Genomic DNA, 25,174 nt, shown 5'->3' on the forward strand with positions numbered 1-25,174 from the left:
ACAGAGTGAGACTCCGTCTCAAAAAAAAAAAAAAAAAAAAAATTATATTGGCCAGGTGAGGTGGCTCACACCTGTAATCTCAGCTCTTTTGGAGGCCAAGGTGGGCGAATTGCTTGAGCTCAGGAGTTTGCAACCAGCCTGGGAAATATGGCAAAACACTGTCTCTACAAAAACTACAAAAATCAGCTGGGTGTGGTGTCGCAAGCCTGTTGTCCCAGCTGCTTGGGAGGCTAGGGCTCGAGAATTGTTTGAACCTGAGAGGTGGAGGTTGCACTGAGCTGAGATCCTGCCACTGCACTCCAGCCTGGGGGACAGAGTGAGACTCTGTCTCAGAAAGAAAAAAAAAAAAAAAAAGATAAATATATAATAAATAAATACATATAATTATATAAGATGTGGCTGGCGACAGCGGCTCATGCCTATAATCCCAACACTTTGAGAGGCTGAGGCAGGCAGATCTCTTAAGCCCAGGAGTTTGAGACCAGCCTAGTCAACATGGTGAAACCCTAACTTTACTGAAAAAAAAAAATACAAAAATTAGCTGGGCATAGTGGTGCACGCCTGTAGTCTCAGCTGCTTGGGAGGCTGAGGCAGAAGGATCACTTAAGCCTGGGAGGCAGAAGTTGCAGTGAGCTGAGATTGTACACTATCTACCCTGGCAACAGAGGGAGAGACCCTGTCTCAAATTAAAAAAAAAAAAAAAAAGTATATATATGCTCTAATGACATTGAAAATGAGAAATCAACAGCTCTTCCCTGATCGTTTAAACATGGAAACATCTGTGGAAGGTTGTATTATTGTTCCCATTCACTCCCCCTTCCTGAAAGCTGAGTCCACCTTCTCTCTTCCAGAGAAGGAGTATTCATCCAGCCCCACTCATCCCATGATGGCCTTTGCCAAGGGCACGTGTGTGGACATGACCAGTGCCCCTTCAGGGCAGAAACTGAGCGCCATTGCTCACTTGCTCTTGTCCTTGGCCACAAGACCGTATCCCACATGGGGGCTGTTGCTTTTGCTTGCATTCTAGAAGGAAGAAGAATTACAACCACACCTGACACACAGCCAAGAAGAGCCCAGCCACAACTAGCCTACAAAAGAAATGAAAAACAGGCCGGGAGCAGGGGCTCACGTCTGTAATCCAGCACTTTGGGAGGCTGAAGTGGGCCTCCCAAGGCCCTGAGGTTGGGAGTTCGAGACCAATCTGACCAATATGGAGAAACCCCGTCTCCACTAAAAATACAAAAATTAGCCAGGCACGGTGGCACATGCCTGTAATCCCAGCTACTCAGGAGGCTGAAGCAGGAGAATCACTTGAACCCGGGAGGCGAATGTTGTGATGAGCCGAGATGGTGCCATTGCACTCTGGCCTGAGCAATAACAGCGAAACTCCATCTCAAAAAAAAAAAAAAAAAAAAAAAGGAAAACAGGCGTGATGTGGTGGCTCACACCTGTAATTCCAGCACTTTGGGAGGCCAAGGCAGGCAGATCACCTGAAGCCAGGAGTTCAAGACCAGCCTGGCCAACATGGTGAAACAACGTCTTGAGTAAAATACAAAAATTAGCTGGGCGTGGTGGCACACACCTGTAATCCCAGCTACTTGGGAGGCTGAGGTAGGAGAATTGCTTGAACCTGGAAGGCGGAGATTGCATTGAGCCAAGTTCGTGCCTCTGTACTCCAGCCTGAGTGACAGAGTGAGACTCTGTCTCCAATAAATAAATAAATAAATTTAATTAAATAAAAATACAAAAATGAGCCAGGCATGGCAGCAGGCACCTGTAATCCCAGCTACTTGGGAGGCTGAGGCAGGAGGATTACTTGAACCCAGGAGGCAGAGGTTCCAGTGAGCCAAAATCTCTGTCTCAAAGAAATAAATAAAATAAAATAAATGAAAAACAGGCAAGAAATAAGCCTTTATCATTGTGAGCCACTGAGATGTTGGGATGGTTTGTTATCACAGCTTAACCCTGTGAAAACTGACTAAAAAGCATTCTGTGATAAATTGGTTAAATAAAGTATGGTATGCCTATATGATGAGAATGCAGCTATTAATATTTTTATTTTTATTTATTTACTTATTTGAGATGGAGTCTCTTTCTGTCGCTCAGGCTGGAGTGCAATGGCTGCAGTTCGCTGCAGCCTCCACTTCCCAGGTTCCAGGGATTCTCCTACCTCAGCCTCCAAAGTAGCTGGGACTACAGACACCTGCCACCACGCCCGGCTAATTTTTTGCATTTTTAGTAGAGACGGGGTTTCTACTGGTGTTAGCCAGGATGGTCTCGATCTCCTGACCCCATAATCCACCCACCTCGGCCTCCCAAAGCGCTGGGATTACATATTGTTATTTTTTTAAGACAGAGTCTCACTCTGTCACCCAGGCTGGAGTGCAGTGGGTCACTGCAACCTCCACCTCCTGGGTTCAAGTGATTCTCCTGCCTTAGCCTCCTGAGTAGCTGGGATTACAGGCACCCGCCACCACGCCCAGCTAATTTCTGTATTTTCAGTAGAGACAGGGTTTCACCATGTTGGTCAGGCTGGTCTCGAACTCCTGACCTCAGGTGATTCACCTGCCTTGGCCTCCTAAAGTGTTGAGATTATAGGCATGAGCCACTGCGCCCAGCCTGCAGCTAATTTAAAGTTGTATCTTAAACTGTATTAAATATATATTTAAGTTTAAATGTATACAACTATTAAAATTATGTTTAAATATAAAAAATTGCACAAAGTATCATTTTCATAAGTGAACAAAATCAGAGTTTAAAAGTGAAAGTACATCAGGATCTCAATTTTGTAAATGCAAATACAACTTGTATATATATTTGCTGAAGTATGGTCATTTGAAAGGTTACTTTTGTTTTTTTTTTTTGAGATGGAGTCTCACTCTGTTGCCCATTTCTCCTGCCTCAGCCTCCGGAGTGGCTGAGATTACAGGCAAGCACCACCACACCCAGCTAATTTTTGTATTTTTAGTAGCGATGGGGTTTCACCATGTTGGCCAGGCTGGTCTCGAACTCTTAACCTCAGATGATCTGCCCACCTCAGCCTGCAAAAGTGCTGGGATTACAGGCATGAGCCACTGTGCCTGGCACCTGGGCACTTTTCAAAAAATAAAATGCAGAAAGCCCAGAATTGAGTGATAATTTTCCCTAGAAAAAGGGATAGAGGGAAAAGTATGCCCACATGTTAACAGTGGTTCTCTCAAGGGGGTAGCATTGGGGAGGGTGACTGTTCCCCTTTATACTTATCTATACATTCCAGCTTATCTATAATAGCCATGTAATGCTTTTATATTTTGGAAAAGTCATTATGCTGTATGGGGATATTGAGAAGAATCACTGGCCAACGGCAGTGCGATGTGGAGAGGCAGGGGGACTGCGGGGAAGACAGCAGGGCCCAAGTCCCAGAAGTCCATGGTGGGATGGAGAGGTGGGAGTAGAGAGGGGCTCTTCTGGCCCCCTTCGACCCAGACCCTCCAGGCACAGACCTAAGCCTACAGCTTTGAAGGTCCTGTGAGAATGGGTGTGACTTTTAAAAAATTAATTGACTCTTGGCCGGGCACGGTGGCTCACACCTGTAATCCCAGCTCTTTGGGAGGCCGAGGCAGGTGGATCACCTGAGGTCAGGAGTTCGAGACCAGCCTGGCCAACACGATGAAACCCCATCTCTACTAAAAATACAAAAATTAGCCAGATGTGGTGGCATGTGCCTGTAATCTCAGCTGCTCGGGAGGCTGAGGCAGGAGAATCACTTGAACCCAGGAGGCAGAGGTTGCAATGAGCTGAGATCGAACCACTGCACTCCAGCCTGGGCAACAAAAGTGAATCTCCATCTAAAAAAAAAAACATGAATTGACTCCAAATATAAAATTAAAATGCCATTTCAAAGTTAATAGATGTTTAAATGTCTAGGAATTGTAACCTTATGTCAAAAGTCAAATACAGTGGCTACTTAATGGGTATGGGTTGCCATCCAGTGATGAAAAAGCTCTGAGACTAAGTAGTGGTGATGGTCACACAATATTGTGAATGGTCTTAATACCACTGAATTCTGCACTTTAAAATGGTACGTTTTGGCCGGGCGCGGTGGCTCAAGCCTGTAATCCCAGCACTTTGGGAGGCCGAGACGGGCGAATCATGAGGTCAGGAGATCGAGACCATCCTGGTGAACACGGTGAAACCTCGTCTCTACGAAAAAAAATACAAAAAACTAGCTGGGCGAGGTGGCGGGCGCCTGTAGTCCCAGCTACTCGGGAGGCTGAGGCAGGAGAATGGCGTAAACCCGGGAGGCGTAAACCGAGATCCGGCCACTGCACTCCAGCCTGGGCGACAGAGCGAGACTCCGCCTCAAAAAAAATAAAATAAAATAAAAAATAAAAATAAATAAATAAAATGGTACGTTTTGTGTGTATTTGACCACCACAACAAACCAAAAAACAAAATGTTCAATTTCAGTGCAATTCAACTCTTTTTTTTTTTTTTGAGACGGAGTCTGGCTCTGTCTCCCAGGCTGGAGTGCAGTGGCCGGATCTCAGCTCACTGCAAGCTCCGCCTCCCGGGTTTACACCATTCTCCTGCCTCAGCCTCCGGAGTAGCTGGGACTACAGGCGCCCACCACCTCGCCCGGCTAGTTTTTTGTATTTTTAGTAGAGACGGGGTTTCACCGTGTTAGCCAGGATGGTCTCGATCTCCTGACCCCGTGATCCGCCCATCTCGGCCTCCCAAAGTGCTGGGATTACAGGCTTGAGCCACCGCGCCCGGCCAATTCAACTCTTATAGAATTACTGCAGATGGAACTCACACTTAGTGTGGGGTTTGGATGACCTGCTGTGTATTGAATACGATGCTAACAGGACCCCAAAATTAAACTGCTCCAGAAGAGGCAGGGTTGCTAATAATTCCTGATCTCCCGTCACTGGACACCTTGTGGCATGACAGTGAATGGGCAGCTATTGGGGTAAGGGTGGAAGTGAGGTACAGAGCACAAACCTCCTATTCACCTTGCCACTTGGGGTCTGGGGCTTAGACTCAAGTCTGAGGGATCAGCCAACTCCCAGAATCACAGGCTGCGCTCTCCTGAGATGCCATCGAACCAGCACTTGGAGGCAGCAGAGAGCTGGGTCTGGCTGGGGAGGACATCTGGGTTTCTCTCCATATCGAGGGCTCCTCCCACCCACCCCCCTTCTCTTGCCCCTGCCCAACCCTACCAAGACAGTCTCATCAGTTTGGTTTTCAGAATATGATGCCATTTCTTTCAGGAAACATTTTTGCAAGTAAAACCTGAGTGTTCCACCAGCTCCTTCCAGTGGGATATTCAAGAGTATTCAAGCAAGGCCAGTTTTTACATGTTAATCACATTCCATAATTTAAAACATGTTTTCAATTTCCTCTGAGACAGTCTATATGGGTAATTTCAGGAGCTGGCCTAATAAAGCTCACATCCTATTTTTGTGGGGTATTAATTTTAAGACTTTTCACCTGATACTCATTATGCTGATGTCTTTAAAATGCTAGGAAACTTTAATAGCGAGACTGGTGGCAACGAATGTTTCTTTCTTTCTTTTTCTTTTTTTTTTTTTTTCTTTGGAGACAGAGTTTTGCTCTTGTTTCCTAGGCTGGAGTGCAATGACACGATCTCAGCTCACTGCAACCTCCGCCTCCCCGGTTCAAGCGATTTCTCCTGCCTCAGCCTCCCAAGTAGCTGGGATTACAAGTGCACGCCACCATGCCCAGCTAATTTTTGTATTTTCAGTAGAGATGGGGTTTCACCATGTTGTCCAGGCTGGTCTCGAACTCCTGATGTCAGGTGATCTGCCTGCCTCAGCCTCCCAAAGTGCTGGGATTACGGGTGTGAGACACCACGCCCATCCAATAATGTTTCTTTATAATACTGAAAAGGTTAACTTGATGCAGATGGGAGCAACTGGAGAAAACCATTCATAGAAAGCAGTGACAGTCGGCTGGGCACGGTGGCTCACACCTTTAATCCCAGCACTTTGGGAGGCCCAGGTGGGAGGATCACCTGAGGTCAGAAGTTCGAAACCAGCCTGGCCAATATGACGAAATCCCCGTCTGTACTAAAAATACAAAAATTAGCCAGGCATGACAGCAAGCACCTGTAATCCCAGCTACTCAGGGAGGCTGAGGCACAAGAGTCACTTGAACCTGGGAGGCGGAGGTTGCAGTGAGCCAAGATCGTACCACTGCACTCCAGCCTGCCTGGGTGACAGAGCAAGACTCCATCTCAAAAATAAATAAATAAATAAATAAGTAAAAGAAAGCAGTGATAGTCACAGGTCTCTTCTAAGATGCTTGTTATCAGTTGGCCCTTACTATGTAACCATAGTACTTGGTGGTTACTATGTAACCAAACCACCTCACAACTGAGTAACAAAGCAATGGTTAGGCTGTGGCTCACGCCTGTAATCCCTGCACCTTGGCAGGCCAAGGCCAGCAGATCACTTGAAGTCAGGAGTTCAAGACCAGCCTGGCTAAGAGGGCGAAAACCTGTCTCCACTAAAAATACAAAAATTAGACAAGTGTGGTGGTGCATGCCTGTGATTCCAGCTACTGGGGAGGCTGAGGCAGAAGAATCGTTTGAACCCAGGAAGTGGAGGTTGCCGTGAGCTGAGATCGTGCCACTGCACTCCAGCCTGGGTGACAGAGTGAGACTCTGTCTCAAAAAAAAAGCAACTACTATTATTATTATTGTTGTTGTTGTTATTATTATTATTATTATTATTATTATTATTATTATTATTATGTTTGGGTTGGGCTCAGCTGAGTGTTTCTGATGCAGGATAGGCAAGCCCCAAAACTGGGGCTTAGCCTGAGAGAGTTCTCAGCTTTGCCCAGGAAACAATTCAAAGGTAAGCTAGTGGTGTTAAACAGCAACTTCTATTGACATAGCCGTGCACAGCAGCAGCAGAGGCACTGCTCCTGGTGGAGCAGGCTGCCCCAGAGACGGGATGCCCAGAATAACAGCTCAGAGGTTGTTCTGCACTCATATTTATACCCAGTTTTAATTATATATGAATCAAAAAACAGTTGGCTGGGCGTGGTGGCTCATGCCTGTAATCCCAGCACTTTGGGAGGCCGAGGCAGGCAGATCACAAGGTCAATAGAGCAACACCATCCTGTCCAACATGGTAAAACCCAGCACAAAAATTAGCTGGGCATGGTGATGTGCACCTGTAATCCCAGCTACTTGGGAAGCTGAGGCAGGAGAATCACTTGAACCCAGGAGGCAGAGGTTGCAGTGAGCCAAAATCGTGCCATTGCACTCCTGCCTGGTGATAGAGCAAGACTCCATCTCAAAACAAACAAACAAACAAACAGTTTATGCAGAAATTTCTGGGATGAGGGTGGTAACTTCTGGGTTGTTGGCTTGTTGCCATGGAAAGGGATAGTAAATTCCAGATGTTGCCATGGCAATGGTAAACTAACATGGGCATGCTGAGGGGAGGGTCTTATGGAAAGCTGCTTCCACCCCCAACCTGTTTTAGCTAGTCCTCAATTTGGTCAGGTGTTTGAGCCCTGCTTCCAGAGCCAACTCCCACCTCCTACCTCAGTTTTTCTGCTGGTCTCACCTGGTTCACTATGTGGCCATAGTCTGCTGGCAGGTGGGCTGGAGCTGGTTGGTCTGGTTCCCAGATGGCTTCACTCACTCACATGTCTGCATTTGGCTGGGGTGATGGGGGCAACCTGAGCCAGGTTAATCTCCTCATCAAGCAGACCAGACTTCACATGGCAGCCGGGCTCCAAAAGAAGCAAGAGAAGCCAAGCCCCAGCACACAAATGCTTTTCCTATTATTTTTATTCTCAGACCTCTTAGGGATGAACACAAATGCTTTCTATGCCTCTGCTTGTGTCAACATTGCGAAGAAGCAATGTTGTGTCATGCTCCTTACTGTCCCCTTGACCAAAGCAAGTCATAAGGCCAAGCCCTGATTCAGGTAGTGGAGAAAATAGACTCTATCTTTTAACAGAAGGAGCTGCAAAATGTCGTGGACTTTAAAAAAGTATCTGGCTGGGTTGCGGCAGCTCACACTTGTAATCCCAGCACGTTGGGAGGCCAAGGTGGGAGGATCACTTGTAGTCTGAGCTTGGAGTCTAAAACCAGCCTGGACAATGTAGTGAGACCTCATCTCTACAGAAAATTTTAAAAATTAGCCAGGTACAGTGGTTCATGACTGTTGTCCCAGCTACTTGGGAGGCTGAGATGGAAGGATCACTTCAGCCTGGGAGGTGGAGTTTGCAGTGAGACAAGATGGTGCCTACTATATTCCAGCATGGGCAACTGAGCAAGACCCTATCTCAAAAAAAAATAGACAATAAAAGTATGTCTTCCACAAGCTGTCTCCTCTGTTGCCACTGCCAAGGATATGCACTTGCCACATAACCGTAATCCCATACTCCTGGAATCTAGTTCAAGGTGATTAAATGTGCATTTTCCCAGATGTATCTGGGGACACCAGTCCCATGAAGTAAGATGTTATGGGCTGCAATTTGTCCCCACCTCCAAATTTATATATTGAAGCCTTAACCCTTAATGTGACTGTATTTAGAGATAGGACCTTTGAGGAGGTAATTAAGGTTAACTGAGGTTATAAGGGTAAGACCTTAATTCAGTAGGACTGGTGTCCTCATAAGAAGAGACATCAGGAGTGCACGTGCTCAGAAAAAAAGGCCATATGTGAGGCCACAGAGAGAAGGAAGCCATCTGCAAGCCAGGAGGAGAGGCCTCACCAGAACCAACCCTGCTGGCACCAGGATCTTGGACTTCCAGCTTCCAGAACTGTGAGAATATAAATTTGTGTTGTTTAAGCCACCCAGTCTGTGGGTTTTGTTATGGTAGCCCAAGCTGAATAATACATAAGGGTTCCTGGATTAAATAAGTCTGGGAAACGCTGCGTGCAATACTGGCCTTCCCCAACTCCCCTGGAGATTCACAAAGCTCTTTAGCCTCTCAAAGGTTCAGAGAAGTTCCTCAGCAAATAAAGTTCTAGTTTCACACAGCGTTTCTCAAATGTATTTCAACATTAGATCTTTTCTCTCTTTTTTTTTTTTTTTTTTTGAGATGGAGTCTTGCTCTGTTGCCCAGGCTGGAGTGCAGTGGCCGGATCTCGGCTCACTGCAAGCTCCGCCTCCCGGGTTTATGCCATTCTCCTGCCTCAGCCTCCCAAGTAGCTGGGACTACAAGCACAGCGCTCACCACAATACCCAGCTAATTTTAAAATTTTGTGTAGGAACGGGGTCTCACTTTGCTGCCCAGGCTGATCTTGAACTCCTGGACTCAAGTGATCCACCCTCCTTGGCCTCCCAAAGTGCTGGGATTACAGGCCCGAGCCCCCGTGCCCAGCCTGGATCTCATTCTCAATCCCCTTTCTCTCATCAGGAGTCCAGTCATTGGGTTTAGGGCCCACCCTAAATCCAAGATGATCTCATCTCAAGATCCTTAACTTATTACATCTGCAAAGACCCTTATTCCAAATAAGGTCACATTCACAGGATCCAGGCACACATGTCAATTGAGGGGCACAGTTCAATCCACTGCAGAAGCTAAAGAACAACCAAGGTGGCCGCTGAGTGTGGACACAGCGCTGGGGGTGAGGGCCCCACCCCCAGGCTGGTGTCTGCAAGCTGAGGGTCCATCCCCTCCAGGGGACTTGCTGGGGAGAACACCCTCTCCGCCTGACAGCGCTGGCTCCCAAGTCCTCACTTCCTAAACTCTGCTGACCAGCCCCCACCAACACATTTCAGTTTGCGCCAGCTGGGGCTTATTGCTCTATTCTTTCTAAATGTGACTGAACTTCCTGACCCTGCCCTTCCTGTTTTGTCCTGGAAGACAAGGCCTGTCTTTCTGGGAAACATTTGCGAAAAAGCAAAGCTCACCTGGTGGCAGCATGGCAGGCAGGCTCCCACAGGGCCATCCTGGAGACGTCCTCCCACGGCCCCGTTCCCGCATGCTGCTCTCCTGCCCAGAACCCTTCACTGCTCCCAGGGCCTCCAGGAGGAAGTAAGACCTCCTGCTCCTCCTTCCAGAGTTAACCTTCCAGGATTTAGGGAGTGTGTTCCTGCAGCTTCCCCCCAGGGGCCTACCTCTGTCTGTCTTGGTGCTGCTCCGCCCAGCTGGCACCCCAGTCCATCCTCCCCACACCTGTCTATAGCCCTATTTGCCTACAAGCCACACAGCGGGTGGGCTCCAGGGTTCTGCAGGTTCCTGCAATGCAAATAAACACAGATATCCAATTCTCAGAGGTGAGCTCAGAGAGTCCGTGCTAGCACATTTTTCCATGGAGGGGCTTCCACAAATAATTCTCTCCTGACTCAAAGAGGCTAAAAACCACAGGTTTAGGGCTGAGGCTCAAGGTAACTCTCCCTTAGAGTAGTAGCCCCAAGGAAAGCGGGCTAAGGTGGAAGAACCCCCTCTCCACCCGCTCTGTGTCGTGGGGGCCAGGGCCCTGGTGAGGGCAGGTGCAGGGAGGACTGAAGGAAGCAGCAGTGAGGTGTGCCCTGAGAGCCATGGACCATCCGCAGGCTCCGGCCTGGAGGCAGGGCCCTTGGGTGCCGCAGGGGAGGAGAGCTGGCTCCCTGCAGAGGACTGAGAGCTGCAAGAAGGAGGGTAAGGATGGCCTGGGCTCTGCCCCCAGGATGCAGATGACTAGCCAGTCTCTCCTGGGCCTGGGACAGAGCCGGGGAGCCTCAGGACAGAGCCTGGCACTCCCGACACGACCCCGTGGTTTGGCCTCTGCTGGTCTTGCCTGTAGGTCTTGACAACATCCCAGGTCCTGGGGATCCACACACTTCTGGGAACATCCATTTGACCACGGGCTGTGTTGTGACGACAGGAGAGCGACTTGTCTCTCAAATAGAATGATACACGTTTTTGCAGGCACACCCCGTCTTTAATCTCTGTGATTCTATCCGGGGTTTAAAGGATTCACAGTAGTAATAAGGGAATGAGGGACGGAGGGATGCTCCATCGTGTGGACACATCATAGTTTGACTTCCAGCCTCTCCAGGCTGGTCTGCACCTGGACCCCCTTAGGCCGATGCATGGCCACCCTCCAGGCCTCTGGGGGCCCTGGGATGACCCACCTCCCTGGGCTCTCAGGCAGGCTAACCTGGGATTGTCAATGAAAAAAAAAGTCAAACTCTGTAAAATATTTAAAGATGTTTATTCTGAGCCTGAGTTACAGTATCAAGAGGTCCTGAGAACATGTGCCCAAGATGGTTGGATTACGGCTTGATTTTATACATTTTAGGAGGACAGAAGTTACAGGCAGATATCAATCAACATGTGAGGTGTATATCAGTTTGGTCCAGAAAGGCAGAACAACTCAAAGCTGGGGGGCTTCCAGGTCATAGGTCGATCCGTAGATTTTTCTGATTGACAATTGTCTGAAAGAGTCGTTGTTTTGTTTTGTTTTGTTTTGAGACGGAGTCTCGCTCTGTCGCCAGGCTGGAATGTAGTGGCGCGATCTCAGCTCACTGCAACCTCTAACTCCCTGGTTCAAGCGATTCTCCTGCCTCAGCCTCCCAAGTAGCTGGGATTACAGACACCCACCACCAAGCCTGGCTAATTTTTGTATTTTTAGCAGAGACAGGGTTTCGTCATGTTGGCCAGGCTGGTCCCAAACTCCTGACCTCAGGTGATCTGCTCGCCTCGGCCTCCCAAAGTGCTGGGATTATAGGCGTGAGTCACCGCACCCGGCCCCTCCTATTCAGACTTTGAAAGGAGCTGGACTCTCAGCTAATCACTTCAGGATAAGAAAAAGATCTGGAAAAGGACAGAGCTTCTCTATAGAACATAAATTTCCCCCACAAGAGGAAGCTTTGCAGAGCCATTTAAAAATATGTCAAAGAAATACATTTGGGGGTAAAATACTTTCATTTCTTTCAGGGCCTACTGTCATGTGATGCTGTACTAGAGTCAGTTTGGAATTTGGCATTTATTGCTACAAAGAGTCTGTTTGATCACTCTTAAGATCTCTGTTTTAATGTTAATGCTGACAGTTGTGCCTGAACTGCGAAGGGAGAAGGGTATCACGAGGATGGCTGACACCCCTGCTTCCCATCATGGCCTGAACTAGTTTTTCAGGTTTACTTTGGAATCCCCTTGGCTGAGAGGAGGGGTCCATTCAATCAGTTGGGGAGTCTTAGAATTTTATGTTTGGTTTACAGGGCTGGAGACTAGAAAAGTTGACCGGAGGGCTGGGGCATTGAGAGAGGGTGTCTATGTGGTATGGAGAGGGCTGAAGCATCCTTTGTTTTAGAGATGGGTGGGAGGGATGGTCTCTCAGTTCAACTTGCTTTCCCACTCTGTGGGTGTTTGGGTGGCCCCAGGAATTCTATTTGCATAAGGGGCCAAAGGCTCCTGGGGACTTGGGAAGAAGGAATTTATTTTAACTTGCAAATGTGTTCTAATAATTGAAGTAATACTGAAAGGGCAAATGAATTGTATGAATTTAAACATATTCAAAAGCTCAAAAGAAAAACCTTGCCCACAATTCTACGATGACTAGAATTCTGTCTCTGACACTGGCTGCCCATTTGTTGCTATTTGTCTCGCATTGTACGCTTTTCACTTTCAGGATAGTCTCTTAAAGCGAGAGACCTTTACCATAGAGAAACTAGAAAATGCAGTTAGCCCAAGGAAAACAATTGTATTAAGTCACTTGTTATCCTGTTACCTAAAGAGATCTTGTTTTTGTGTCTTATATTTATTTGACTACTGATACATTTAAATATTTTTACAGGTTTATTAGCTATCTGGATTTCTTTGGGGAATAGCCTGTTTTTGTCTTTTGCATATTCTGTTATTGGTTATCTAATGGTGCCTTATTAACCGTTTGGGGTCTTTATAGTGTGTTGATGTTAACCCTTTGTGGTATTTGTACAAATATTTTTTTCCCGTTTGTGATTTGTTCTTAAAATTTTTAGAGTGTTTTTTTTTTACCTATATCTGGTTTCCTCTTTGAAATTACTGGCTAGGTGCAGTGGCTCACACCTCTAATCTCAGCACTCAGCACTTTGGGAGGCCAAGGCAAGAGGATCACTTGAGGTCAGGAGTTCGAGACCACCCTGGCCAATATGGTAAACCTTCATCTCTACTAAAAATACAAAAATTAGTCACCGTGGTGGTGCATGCCTGTAATCCCAGCTGCTCAGGAGGCCGAGGCAGGAGAATCACTTGAACACGGGAGATGGAGGTTGCAATGAGCCAAGATCGCACCACTGCACTCCAACCTGACTTCGTCTCAAAAGAAAAAGAAAGAAAAAGAAGAAAATAAATTATTTTAGGATCACCTCAGCATGGGCTAGATGCCCCTCCACTTGCGATGGGACTGGGTCCCAATAAACTCATTGTAAGTTGGAAATGTCATAAGAAGAAAATGCACTAAATATACCCAGAACATCATCGTTTAGCCTCACCTACCCTACGCATGCTCAGAGCACTGCAATCAGCCAGCAGTTGGGCAAAATCACAGGCAGCACAGCCCACAGTAGAGCAGGACGCTCACCCTCTGATTGCGTGGCTGGCCCAGAGCCTCAGCTCCTGTCGCCCAGCATTGCAGAGAGGATCGCACCACGTATTCCCAGACCAGGAAAAGATCAAAGTTTGAAGTATGGTTTCTACTGAATGCAGATCATTTTCACACTATCAGAAAGTCGAAAATCATAAATCAAGTCATCCTGCCGGGCGTGGTGGCTCACACCTGTAATCCCAGCACTTTGGGAGGCCAAGGCGGGTGGATCACCTGAGGTCGGGAGTCGAGACCAGCCTGACCAACATGGAAAAACCTCGTCTCTACTAAAAATACAAAATTAGCCGGGTGTGGTGGCGCATGCCTGTAATCTCAGCTACTTGGGAGGCTGAGGCAGGAGAATCGCTTGAACCTGGGAGGCGGAGGTTGCAGTAAGCAGAGATCGTGCCATTGCACTGCAGCCTGGGCAACAAGAGTGCAACTCTGTCTCAAATAAATAAATAAATAAATAAAGTCATCTTAAGTTGGGGGACCATCTGTACTGACTCTTATGTTTAGAAAGTACTTCTTCTGGCCAGGCACGGTGGCTCACACCTGTAATTCCAGCACTTTGGGAGGCCAAAGTGGGCTGATCGCCTGAGCTCAGGCGTTCAAGACCACCCTGGGCAACGTGGTGAACCCCTGTCTCTACTAAAATACAAAAAATTAGCCAGGCATGGTGGCGCACGCCTGCAGTCCCAGCTACTCGGACGGCTGAGGCAGGAGAATCACTTGAGCCTGGGAGGCAGAACTTGCAGTGAGCCGAGATCGCACCACTGCACTCCAGCCTGCACTACAGAGTGAGACTCCATCTCAAAAAAAGTAAGAAAGTACTTTTTCTTCCCCAGATCGTGTATTTTATTTTTTAATTTGCTTGTCTCTCTCTCTTTCTCTCCTTGCATTTACGTCTCTGAGCCATCTGGCAGTGAGAGTGAAGGGCTAACCCAGTGTTTTCCAAATACTTAGCAATCATCCCAGCACCATTTTGTAACTCAGCCCTCCCCTGTCCCTGCTCTCTGGGTCCTCGAGGGCAGTCTCTGCCTGCTCCAAGCCAACATGTAGGGGAAAACAGCACCCAGGTCCTGCAGTCGCCCCCAAGCCAGCGCTTACACGAAAGCTTGAGCAAACAAGGTGGGATTTTTGATGGAGGAGGAGGCGAGGCATCTACCTTGGAGACCTCAACACAAACAACTTGAAAATCCCCTTGATGTTTCTGTTCTCCCCAAGTCCCAGCTGCTCCACCTGGGGAGGCCTGACCTTCCCCCTTCCCAGCACTGCTGGCCTCAGTGCTCACCTCCAACACCCCCATTTCCCAGGAACTCCTCACCCCTCACTCCTCAGAACAACTGGGCCCTACCGCAGCCCCTGCCCAAACCTAACCTCTTCCAGACAAAGGCCCTGTAACACATCCACCCTCCCTAGAAAGCAGGGTGGCAGCGTCCTTTGTAACTTGAGAATGCGTTTGGGTCCCCAGCCCCTACCCCACGGGGCTTATTAACCTGTTTCTTCCAAACAAATCCAGTGTGTGTTCTAAGGGGAATTCCCACACCAGCTGCAAGTGCTTCTCCAGCTCCTGGGTTTCTTGCACATTCGGGAAGTGGGAGTTCTGGGGAGACATGGAATCTTGAGGTCCCCTAGAGGGCTGGTGATCAGAGGGGCTGCCCTGAGAGCTGAGAGCTGGGACAGAGCACCCCTTGGGACAGCTGGCCTGATGACCCAGGTTCCCAAGGACCTTCCCAGGTACTCCCCCGCCCCCCCAGCCCCCCGCCACCCCAAGGAGGCCTTGGTGGCAGGCAGGGGCCATGCGCACTGCCCTCCTCGAAGAGGGCGTGGCCATGGGGGCATGCAGACAGCGAGAGCGGAGCCCTGGAAAGGTCCAGGCCCACACACCCAGAAGCAGCCATAGGAGGCCCAGTGGGGCCAGATCCCTGTGGCCACCCGGAGGTGGCAGCAGCTAGAGCAGGGACCACAGTAAGCAGTGCCCATCACAGCTGGTGGAGAGAGAGAGTGGCTGAAGCAGGGACACAGGGTTGGGGAGGGGTGTGCCTAACTGTAACAAACACAGTTCCGAGCTTCCCTAAAGGCATGCTGGTTCCATAACGTCGGCCTGCACGATCTTGCAGTGGTCAGGAACATGGGCTAAACACGAGGCTCAAAGCTCTGCTGTCGTCTTTGCTGAGCCATAGTTTCCTCACCTGTAAAATGGGGATAATAACAGTACCTACCAGCCAGGCGCGGTGGTTTACGCCTGTAATCCCAGCACTTTGGGAGGCCGAGGCAGGTAGATCACCTGAGGTCAGGAGTTTGAGACCAGCCTGGCTAATGTGGTGAAACCCTGTCTCTACAAAAAATACAAAAATTATTCAGGCGTGGTGGTACACACCTGTAGTTCCAGCTGCTCAGGAGGCTGAGGCAGGAGGATCGCTTGAGTCTGGGAGATGGAGGTTGCAATGAGCCAAGATTGCACCATTGCATTCCAGCCTGGGCAAGAAAGCAAGACTCAGTCTCAGAAAAAAACAAAAACAAAAAACAAACAGAAAAACAGTACCTACCACAGAGGGCTCTTGGGAGGATTAAGCAGTGCTGCGTCTGACAGTGTCCAGGGTCAAGACTCAATAATGGGTCACATCCTTAGAGGTTGTTAGCTTCCTGGGCTGCTGTAACAAATGACCACAGACCAGGCACCTTACAACGGCACAAATGTATTATCCCACAGTTCTGGAAGAAGTCCACAGTGAAGGTGTTGGCAGGGCTGCACTCCCCCTTGACTCTTCTAGCTTTTGGTGGCTCCGGGAGCTCTTGGCTCTCACTCCACTCTCCACCTCTGGCCTCACAGGCCCACCTTCCCTGTATTGTTGTGTCTTCTCCTTTCTCCTCTTTTCTTTCTTTTTTTTTTTGAGATGAAGTTTCGCTCTTGTTGCCTAGGCTGGAGTGCAATGGCGCAATCTTGGCTCACTGCAACCTCCACCTCCTGGGTTCAAGCGATTCTCCTGCCTCAGCCTCCTAAGTAGCTGAGATTACAGGTGCACACCACCACAACCAACTAATGTTTGTATTTTTAGTAGAGACGGGGTTTCACCATGTTGGTCAGGCTGGTCTCGAACTCCAGACCTCATGATCCTCCTGCCTCGGCCTTCCAAAGTGCTTTGATTACAGGCATAAGCCACCATGCGCAGGGGTATCCTCAACTTAATTATATCTACAAAGACCTTTTTGTCCAAATAAAGTCACATTCACAGGTTCCAGGAGTTAGGATATGGATCTATCTTTTAGGGACCTCAATTCATCCCACTACAGAAGCCAACTTACTGAATCGGTCCATCAATTCTCTGTTCGCTAGTGTAGACTGGGGATAGGGGATGGCAGCTTTTGCTTTTTTGAATGGTGAGTCTTCCCATACTGAATTTAAGTGAGGAATCTGGTCATAGGTGAGGGGCAGTGCCAAGGAAAGCTCTGCAGACGGGTATGGGAGGGGCCTGTGGGAGTGATTTATAGACCAGTGTAGGCAAGGGTCTAGGGATAGAGGGTTCCAACACCCAGAGCAGGAGGGAGGTAACCCGAGAGCTGCAGCCATGGCAGCCGGAGGAGCCAGGATGCTCCCAGAGAGGCGTGTGGTGGGGCCCTGCCACTCAGGTTCCCTGGGTGACTTTCAGGCTAAGGCTGCTATTTCTCAGGGTCCCTTTGGTGGTTAGTCACAGGAAGCCCTGGTTCAACTGGCTGAAGCAACACAGAAATAAATCACCTCCCACCATAGGAAATCTATGATGAGTGGCTGCAGGTGCAGTTTGATCAAGGCTTTGCCCTACTTTTCTGCAACCTCCCTGGTTAGGCCATTCTCTATGTACAGCTTTTCTCAGACCAGATGCCCTCGTGGTCACAAGAGGCCTAACTGGATGTGATCATTTATAGGCGGAGAGGAAGACCATGACTTCCTGGGCCTCTAATGAGTGAGGAAATCCCCGATGGGCTCCAGGGAGCCTCCCCTTGCTCTCACGACTCCACAGCCGGGATTGCATGAAGTCCCTGAGCCAGTGATGCCCAGGGAAATGGCTGAGACCACACGAACCCACCCCTGGAGCCAGACTGGGGCCAGGACCCCTGAAATATCTGAAAATCAGTGTTCTTTGTTGGGAGGAAGAGGATGGCTAGTACATGGCACCCAGGTCACCGTATGAAATGGTGGAGCATCAGCCCATTGGCACAACCCCAGCAGGGCCAGCCCCAAAATGAGGGGCCACAAGCTAAGAGCAGGTTCCCAGAAAGAAAGGGCTCCTGCGCAGGCCATGGTGGTTTGCTGGGAGAGGGACCCTGAGACCTCACTTTCCGGATGTTGGGGCTGGGGCACTTGGGGTGAGCACTAGAGGGCAGGGACAGATAGGGAGATAGCAATATCCACAGCCCCTCCTCCTCCCCTGCTTCCCCATGCAGGCCACCATCTGGCTTGGAGGATCCTTTGATGGGGAGGGGTGGGATGAGGCTGTGGGAAAGTGGGCCGAGGCTGGGAGCACCTCCTCTGCTTCCTTGGGTGAAGAGCCTGGACAGATGGGGCTCTGCTTCTGCCCTGATCACCCCCACCCTGGGTCTCCGATTCCTTGTTTGAAGATGGGGGGCAAGGGTGTCAGCTCTCTCAGTCCCCTCCTAGCTATGGATATCACCGTAGGCAGCTGTTCACTATGAGAGAATCCCGTTACGGGGGTTACTGGAGGATCACTTAAGGCCAGGGGTTCAAAGGCACAGTGCACTATGATCACACCTGTGAATAGTCACTGCAATCCATCCTGGGTGACATCGGGGACTCGTCTCTATTTAAAAAAAAAAAAAAAAAAAGACGCTCCTATTTATCACTCAAGAAATATCAGGCTGGGCCAGGCATGGTTGCTCACACCTGCAATCCCAGCACTTTGGGAGGCCGAGGTGTGTGGATCACCTGAGGTCAGGAGTTTGAGACCAGCCTGACCAACATGGTGAAACCCCATCTCTACTAAAAATACAAAACTTAGCCAGGCATAGTGGTGCACACCTGTAGTCCCAGCTACTCGGGAGGCTGAGGCAGGAGAATCGCTTGAACCCAGGAGGCGGAGGTTGCAGTGAGCCGAGATGGGAGGTTGCAGTGAGCCGAGATGCACTCCAGCCTGGGTGACAAAACAAGACCCCGTCTAAAAAGAAAGAAATGTCAGGTCAGGCACGTCGGCCTGTAATCTCAGCACTTTGGGAGGCCGAGATGGGCAGATTACTGGAGGCCTGGGCTGGGGAGGTGGAGGCTGCAGTAAGCCGAGATTGCACCACTGCACTGCAATCTGGGCAGCAGAGCGAGACTCTGTCTCAAAAAATAAAAAGAGAAATTTCAAAGGTTTTTGGAGTTCTGTGCCAAGAACCCGCGACAAAGACCAAATATATACTTTGTATTACACCACAGGTAAGGACTATTATTATATCCATTTTATGTTTAGGGGAACTGAGGCACAGAAATATTAAGTAACTTGCCTTACATTACACAGCTAGCTACAGCAAAGGCAGGATTTGAACCCAGACAGCCAGCTCCAAAGGCCACATGTTAGCCACAAAACTAGAATGCCTTGCTCTCTGGGACTCTGGGGAGTCATAGGGTGTGGTCTTCCTTCACAGGGAACCCTGAGGGTTGCCCCCTTCAGAGGGCAAGGCAAACAGCCACACCATTGGGAGAAAGAGCATAATCAGACTCAGTGCTATTCGAGGAAACCGCGATTTGTTGTGCGGGGAGTAGCTCTGATTTGTAGCCACTTTCAGTGGTGAAAATAAATCCACCAAAGCTGATGACACTGAACTCCAAGTTGGGCACAGAGGTGCACCATCACCGGCTGCCAGCCGACTGCAACGCACACCACGCGCAGCTCAGTGGGGCTGGGGACTTTACTGGGTGTCCCCAGTAGGTCTGTGGTTCTGAGAGGGCAGCTGCTCCCACCGGCGTCCACGCGACAGGCAGAAGCTTCCTTCCACTGTCGTAGGCTTTCAGCCCCGCTCAGGGCCTGGACTGAGGACACAGCCTTGCCCCTCTCCAGTTTGGTGGGCAGCACTTCGCCGGATTCTCGAAGTGGCCTCTCCCCTCTCAGTCAGCCCAGCCAGGGCCCTGCTAAATGCTCCACACACGGCAATCTGGATGGCACCCTGAGGTCACGGCTCCGTCTTCACAAGACACCCCTGCCTAAGTCCACCCTTCTGGAACACAGGGATCTCCCATTCTTTTTAGCTCAGTTAGGTATTTAACATTTTATCCAGCATTTCTGTGTGTTTGAAGAGAGTGAGAGTGTGTGTGTGTGTGTGTGTGTGTGTGTGTGCACTGAGATAGCAGGCTTCCCACTCACTCAGTCCACCATATTTCTTAGGGTGATTTAAACGTTTTATTTATATGTAGTAACTTTTTGCTTCTATGTGTCTTCTGATTTTTTTTTTTTTTTTTTTTGAGACAGAGTTTCACTCTGTTGCCCAGGCTGGAGTGCAGTGGTGCGATCTCGGCTCACTGCAAACTTTGCCTCCCGGGTTCAAGTCATTCTCCTGCCTCAGCCTCCGGAGTTGCTGGGATTACAGGCGCACGTCACCACACCAGCTAATTTTTAAATTTTTAGTAGAGATGGGGTTTTGCCAGGTTGGCCAGGCTGGTTTTGAACTCCTGACCTCAAGTGATCCACCCGCCTCGGCCTCCCAAAGTGCTGGGATTACAGACATGAGCCACCGCACCTGGCCCTGTTTTATGATTTTTGTTAACAATAATCAGAACCTCTTCTGGACATTTTGCTCTATCTCCTGCCAGACTTTCCCTCAACGAACAGCCTTTCTTGCACATGTCTGGAGTTTATGTTTCCAGCCCAGCATCCAGTTCACTGTTCACCTTCTTTTGGTAACAGCACCCCAGTTTTCCTCCTGGGAACAGGCCTTATGTTAGGGTGGGGCCGCACCGCCCCACCCAACAACCATGCCAGGAGTGGTCGTGTGACTCAGGCCTGAGCAATCAGGATGCTGTAGAAATTGCTTCTGAGCCGGGCGCGGTGGCTCAAGCCTGTAATCCCAGCACTTTGGGAGGCCGAGACGGGCGGATCACAAGGACAGGAGATCGAGACCATCCTGGCTAACACGGTGAAACCCTGTCTCTACTGAAAAACTACAAAAAACTAGCCGGGCGAGGTGGCGGCGCCTGCAGTCCCAGCTACCCGGGAGGCTGAGGCAGGAGAATGGCGTAAACCCGGGAGGCGGAGCTTGCAGTGAGCTGAGATCCAGCCACTGCACTCCAGCCTGGGCGGCAGAGTGAGACTCCATCTCAGAAAAAAAAAAAAAAAAAAAGAAATTGCTTCTGAGACACGCCAGGAGCCCACAAGCCTGTCCTGAGATTTGCCGAAACTACAGGAGACCAGCATCTCTTTGAACTGGCCTGAGCTTTTAGGAAGGATGCCTGGAGCACTAGAAGCCTCCACATGGAAGAAATCTCCCTGAAAATCTAGCCATCAATGACAAAGGGAGCCAAGAGAAGAGAAAGAACTGAATTCCTGACAGTACCATGAGCATCTGCTGTGCAGACCCTTTCCTCCAGGCTTTACAGGTTCCTGTGAGCCAGGAAATTTCTTGATTTTTGTTATTTTTACAGAAGCCAATTTGATTTGGGTTTCTATAGCTTCCAGCTGAAAGAGTATGGGCAAATACACACAGTGTGCATAAATTATTGCATCCCGCTTTTTAGAAGATCTTATTTTTTGAGACAGGTTCTCACCCTGTTTCCCAGGCTAGAGTGCATTGGTGCTATCCTAGCTCTCTGCAGCCTCAACCTCCCAGGTCAAGTGATCCTCCTGCCTCAGCCTTCTGAGTAGCTGGGACTATGGGTGCGTGGCACCACACCTGGTCCTAATTTTTTTATTTTCATATTTTAATTTTATTTATGTATCTATTTATTTATTGACGCAGGATCCCACTCTGTTACCCAGGCTGGAGCGCAGTGGCATGATCTCAGTTCACTGCAACCTCTACCTCCCAGGCTCAAATGATCCTCCCTCCCACCTCAGCCTCCAGAGTAGCTGGGACCACAGGTGCACACCACCATGTCTGGATAATTTTGTTGTTGTTGTTGTTGGAGAGATGGGGTTTCTTCATGTTACCCAGGTTGGTCTCCTTCCACCCGCTTCCACCCGCTTCTCCTTCATGTTACCCAGGTTTGGCCTCCCAAAGTGCTGGGACTGCAGACATGAACCACCATATCTAGCCTTAGTTTTTGAGATGGGGTCACACTCTGTTGCCTAGGCTGGAGTGCAGTGGTGCAATTACAGCTCACTGTAGCCTCATACACCTGGACTCAAATAATCCTCCCGCCTTGGCCTCCCAAAGTTCTGGGACTACAAGTGTGAGCCACCATGCCCAACCTCCTGCTTTTTAAAGTAATATAACAATCTTTTTCCATGTTTCTGTGGAGGCTTTATACAGCTGCATAAGAGTCCATAAACTGAGTTTACCCTAAAATAAGAGTATTTAATTATTTAATTGGAGAGTCATTCTCCCCAAGAGAAAGGAGTAGAGTGCCAGGCATGGTGGCTCATGCTTGTAATCCCAGCACTTTGGGAGGCTGATGCAGGTGGATCACTTGAGGTCAGGAGTTCAAGATCAGCCAACATGGCAAAACCCCATCTCAACTAAAAATACAAAAATTAGCTGGGCGTGGTAGCAGGCACCTGTAATCCCAGCTACTCAGGGGCTGAGGCAGGAGAATTGCTTGAACCCGGGAGGCAGAGGTTGCAGTGAGCTGAGATCCTGCCACCGTACTCCAGGCTGCAGCCTGGGGGACAAGAGCAAGACTTTGTCTCAAAAAAAAAAAAAAAAATTAGCCAGGCGTGGTGGCAAGTGTCTGTAGTCCCAGCTACTTGGGAGGCTGAGGCATGAACCTGGGAGGCGGAGGTTGCAGTGAGCCGAGATCATCATACAGCACTTCAACCTGGATGACAGAGTGAGACTCCGTCTCAAAAAAAAAAAAAAAAGAGAGAGAGAGAAAGGAATTGAAAAGAAAGCAAAGGCAAATTACTTGAGATGAATTTCCTCTTATGAGAACTACATAATAAAGGTAGAGAACTCTTTTTACAAGATGATGACAAAGGCAAAGAAGGAAGCTCTTGCCCCTCCTAAAGCTGAAGCCAAAGCAAAGGCTTTGAAAGCCAAGAAGGCAGAACTGAAAGGTGTCCACAGCCACAAAAAAAAAGATCTGCACATTACCCACCTTCCAGCGGCCCAAGACACTGCGACTCTGGAGGCGGCCCAAATATTCCCGGAAGAGCGTCCCCGGGAGAAACAAGCTTGACCACTGCATTATCCTCAAGTTTCTGCTGACCACTGAGTTGGCCACGAAGAAGACAGAAGACAACAACACACTGTGTTCATTGTGGATGTCAAAGGCAACAAGCACCAGATCAAACGGGCTGTGAAGACGCTCTGACATTGACGTGGCCATGGCCAGCACCCTGAACAGGCCTGATGGAGAGAAGGCTTATGTTCAACTGGCTGCTGATTATGATGCTTTGGATGTTGCCAACAAAAATGAGATCATGTGGTTGGGTGCGGTGGCTCACACCTATAATCTCAGCCCTTCAGGAGGCCAAGGAGAGTGGATCACCTGAGGTCAGGAGTTGGAGACCAGCCTGGCCAACATGGCGAAACCCTGTCTCTACTAAAAATACAAAAAAATTAGCCGGGTGTAGTCCCAGCTGCGCTCCTGTAGTCCCAGCTACGCGGGAGGCTAAAACAGAAGAATCGCTTGAACCCGGGAGGTACAGGTCACCATGAGCTGAGATCGCACCACTGCTCTCCAGCATGGGCCATAGAGCGAAACTCTGTCTCAAACAAACAAACAAACAAAAAAAAAGGCCAGGCGCAGTGGCTCACGCCTGAAATCCCAACACTTTGGGAGGCCAAGGTGGGCGGATCGCCTGAAGTCAGGGGTTCGAGACCAACCTGACCAACATGGAGAAACCCCATCTCTACTAAAAATACAAAATTAGCTGGGTGTGGTGGCACATGCCTTGTAATCTCAGCTACTCAGGAGGCTGAGGCAGGAGAATCACTTGAACTCGGGAGGAGGAGGTTGCGGTGAGCCGAGATTTCGCCGTTGCACTCCAGTCTGGGCAACAAGAGTGAAACTCCATCTCAAAAAAAAAACCAAAAATGGGATCATCTAAACTGAGTCTGGCTGGCTAATTCTAAATATATATATATATCTTTTCACCAGAAAAAAAAAAAAAAACTAAAAGTAGGAAAGTTTTGAACTAAGTTAAGATGGAGAAAACTTTCATATATATTTTATTTATGTACAGAACATATCTGAAATATATATTGTCCACATAACAGAATACATTTTATTCTATACTAATCTCATTTAATATTTCCCCTACAAATAAATAATCCTTTATACTTTGTTCCCCGATTTTAATCAATCTCTCTGCCTTTGCCATCAGTGCCTCTTCATTCCACTGTAGCCTTCCTTGGCACAGATTTTCAAGCATATGGAAACTTTTTTTTTTTTTGAGATGAAGTTTCGCTCTGGCTAATTTTGTATTTTTAGTAAAGATGGGGTTTCTCCACTTTGGTCAGGCTGGTCTCAAACTCCCGACCTCAGGTGATCCACCCGCCTCGGCCTCCCAAAGTGCTAGGATTACAGGCATGAGCCACCGCGCCCAGCCCAAGCATATGAAATGTAACAAGGGTCAACATAAAGTGCAACATGTAGAATCAAAAACTGAATTCCAAATACAGAGTGTGTCCTCAGTGCCTGTAAAATGCATGATGGTTTTAGTGGGCCACATGAGGGGACATCAAAAACTTTCTATTCTCAACACACACACACAAACACACACAGAAAGAAAGAAAGAAAGAAAGAAAGAAAGAAAGAAAGAAAGAAAGAAAGAAAGAAAGAAAGAAAGAAAGAAAGAGAGAGGAAGGAAGAAAATGGCCAGGCGTGGTGGCTCATGCTTGTAATCCCAGCATTTTGGGAGGCCAAGGCAGGCAGATTGCTTGAGCCCAGAAGTTCAAGAGCAGCCTGGGCAACATAGTGAGACCCCATCTCTACAAAATATTTAAAAATTAGCCAGCCATGATGCACACACCTGTAGTCCCAACTACTCAGGAGGCTGAGGTGGGAGGATCCCTTGAGCCCAGGAGGTCAAGGCTGAAGTGAGCTATGATTGTACCACTGCACTCCAGCCTGGGCAACAGAGTAAGACCCTGTTGAAAGAAAAAAAAGAAAAAAGAGAGAGGGGGAAGAGGAAAGAAACAGAAAGAAAAGAAGAGAAGTGAAGGGAAGGGAAGGGAAAGGAAGGGAAAGATAAAAGGAAAGAAAGAGGGAGGGAGACAGGGAGGAAGGAAGGAGGAAGGAAAGAAGGAAGGGAGGGAGGGAGGGAGATGGAAACGATGTGAGGTGATGGATATGTTAATTAGCTTGATTGTAGTGATTATTTCAGTCTAACATACATCAAAACATTAAGTCAGCCAGGCACAGTGGCTCATGTCTGTAATCCTAGGACTTTGGGAGGCTGAGGCAGGTGGATCACAGGTCAGGTGTTCAAGACCAGCCTGGCCAAGATGGTGAAACCCCATCTCTACTAAAAATACAAAAATTGGCCAGGCGCAGTGACAGGCACCTGTAATCTTGG

This window comes from Piliocolobus tephrosceles, chromosome 11 (assembly GCF_002776525.5).
Source record: "Piliocolobus tephrosceles isolate RC106 chromosome 11, ASM277652v3, whole genome shotgun sequence".
NCBI lineage: Eukaryota > Metazoa > Chordata > Mammalia > Primates > Cercopithecidae > Piliocolobus > Piliocolobus tephrosceles.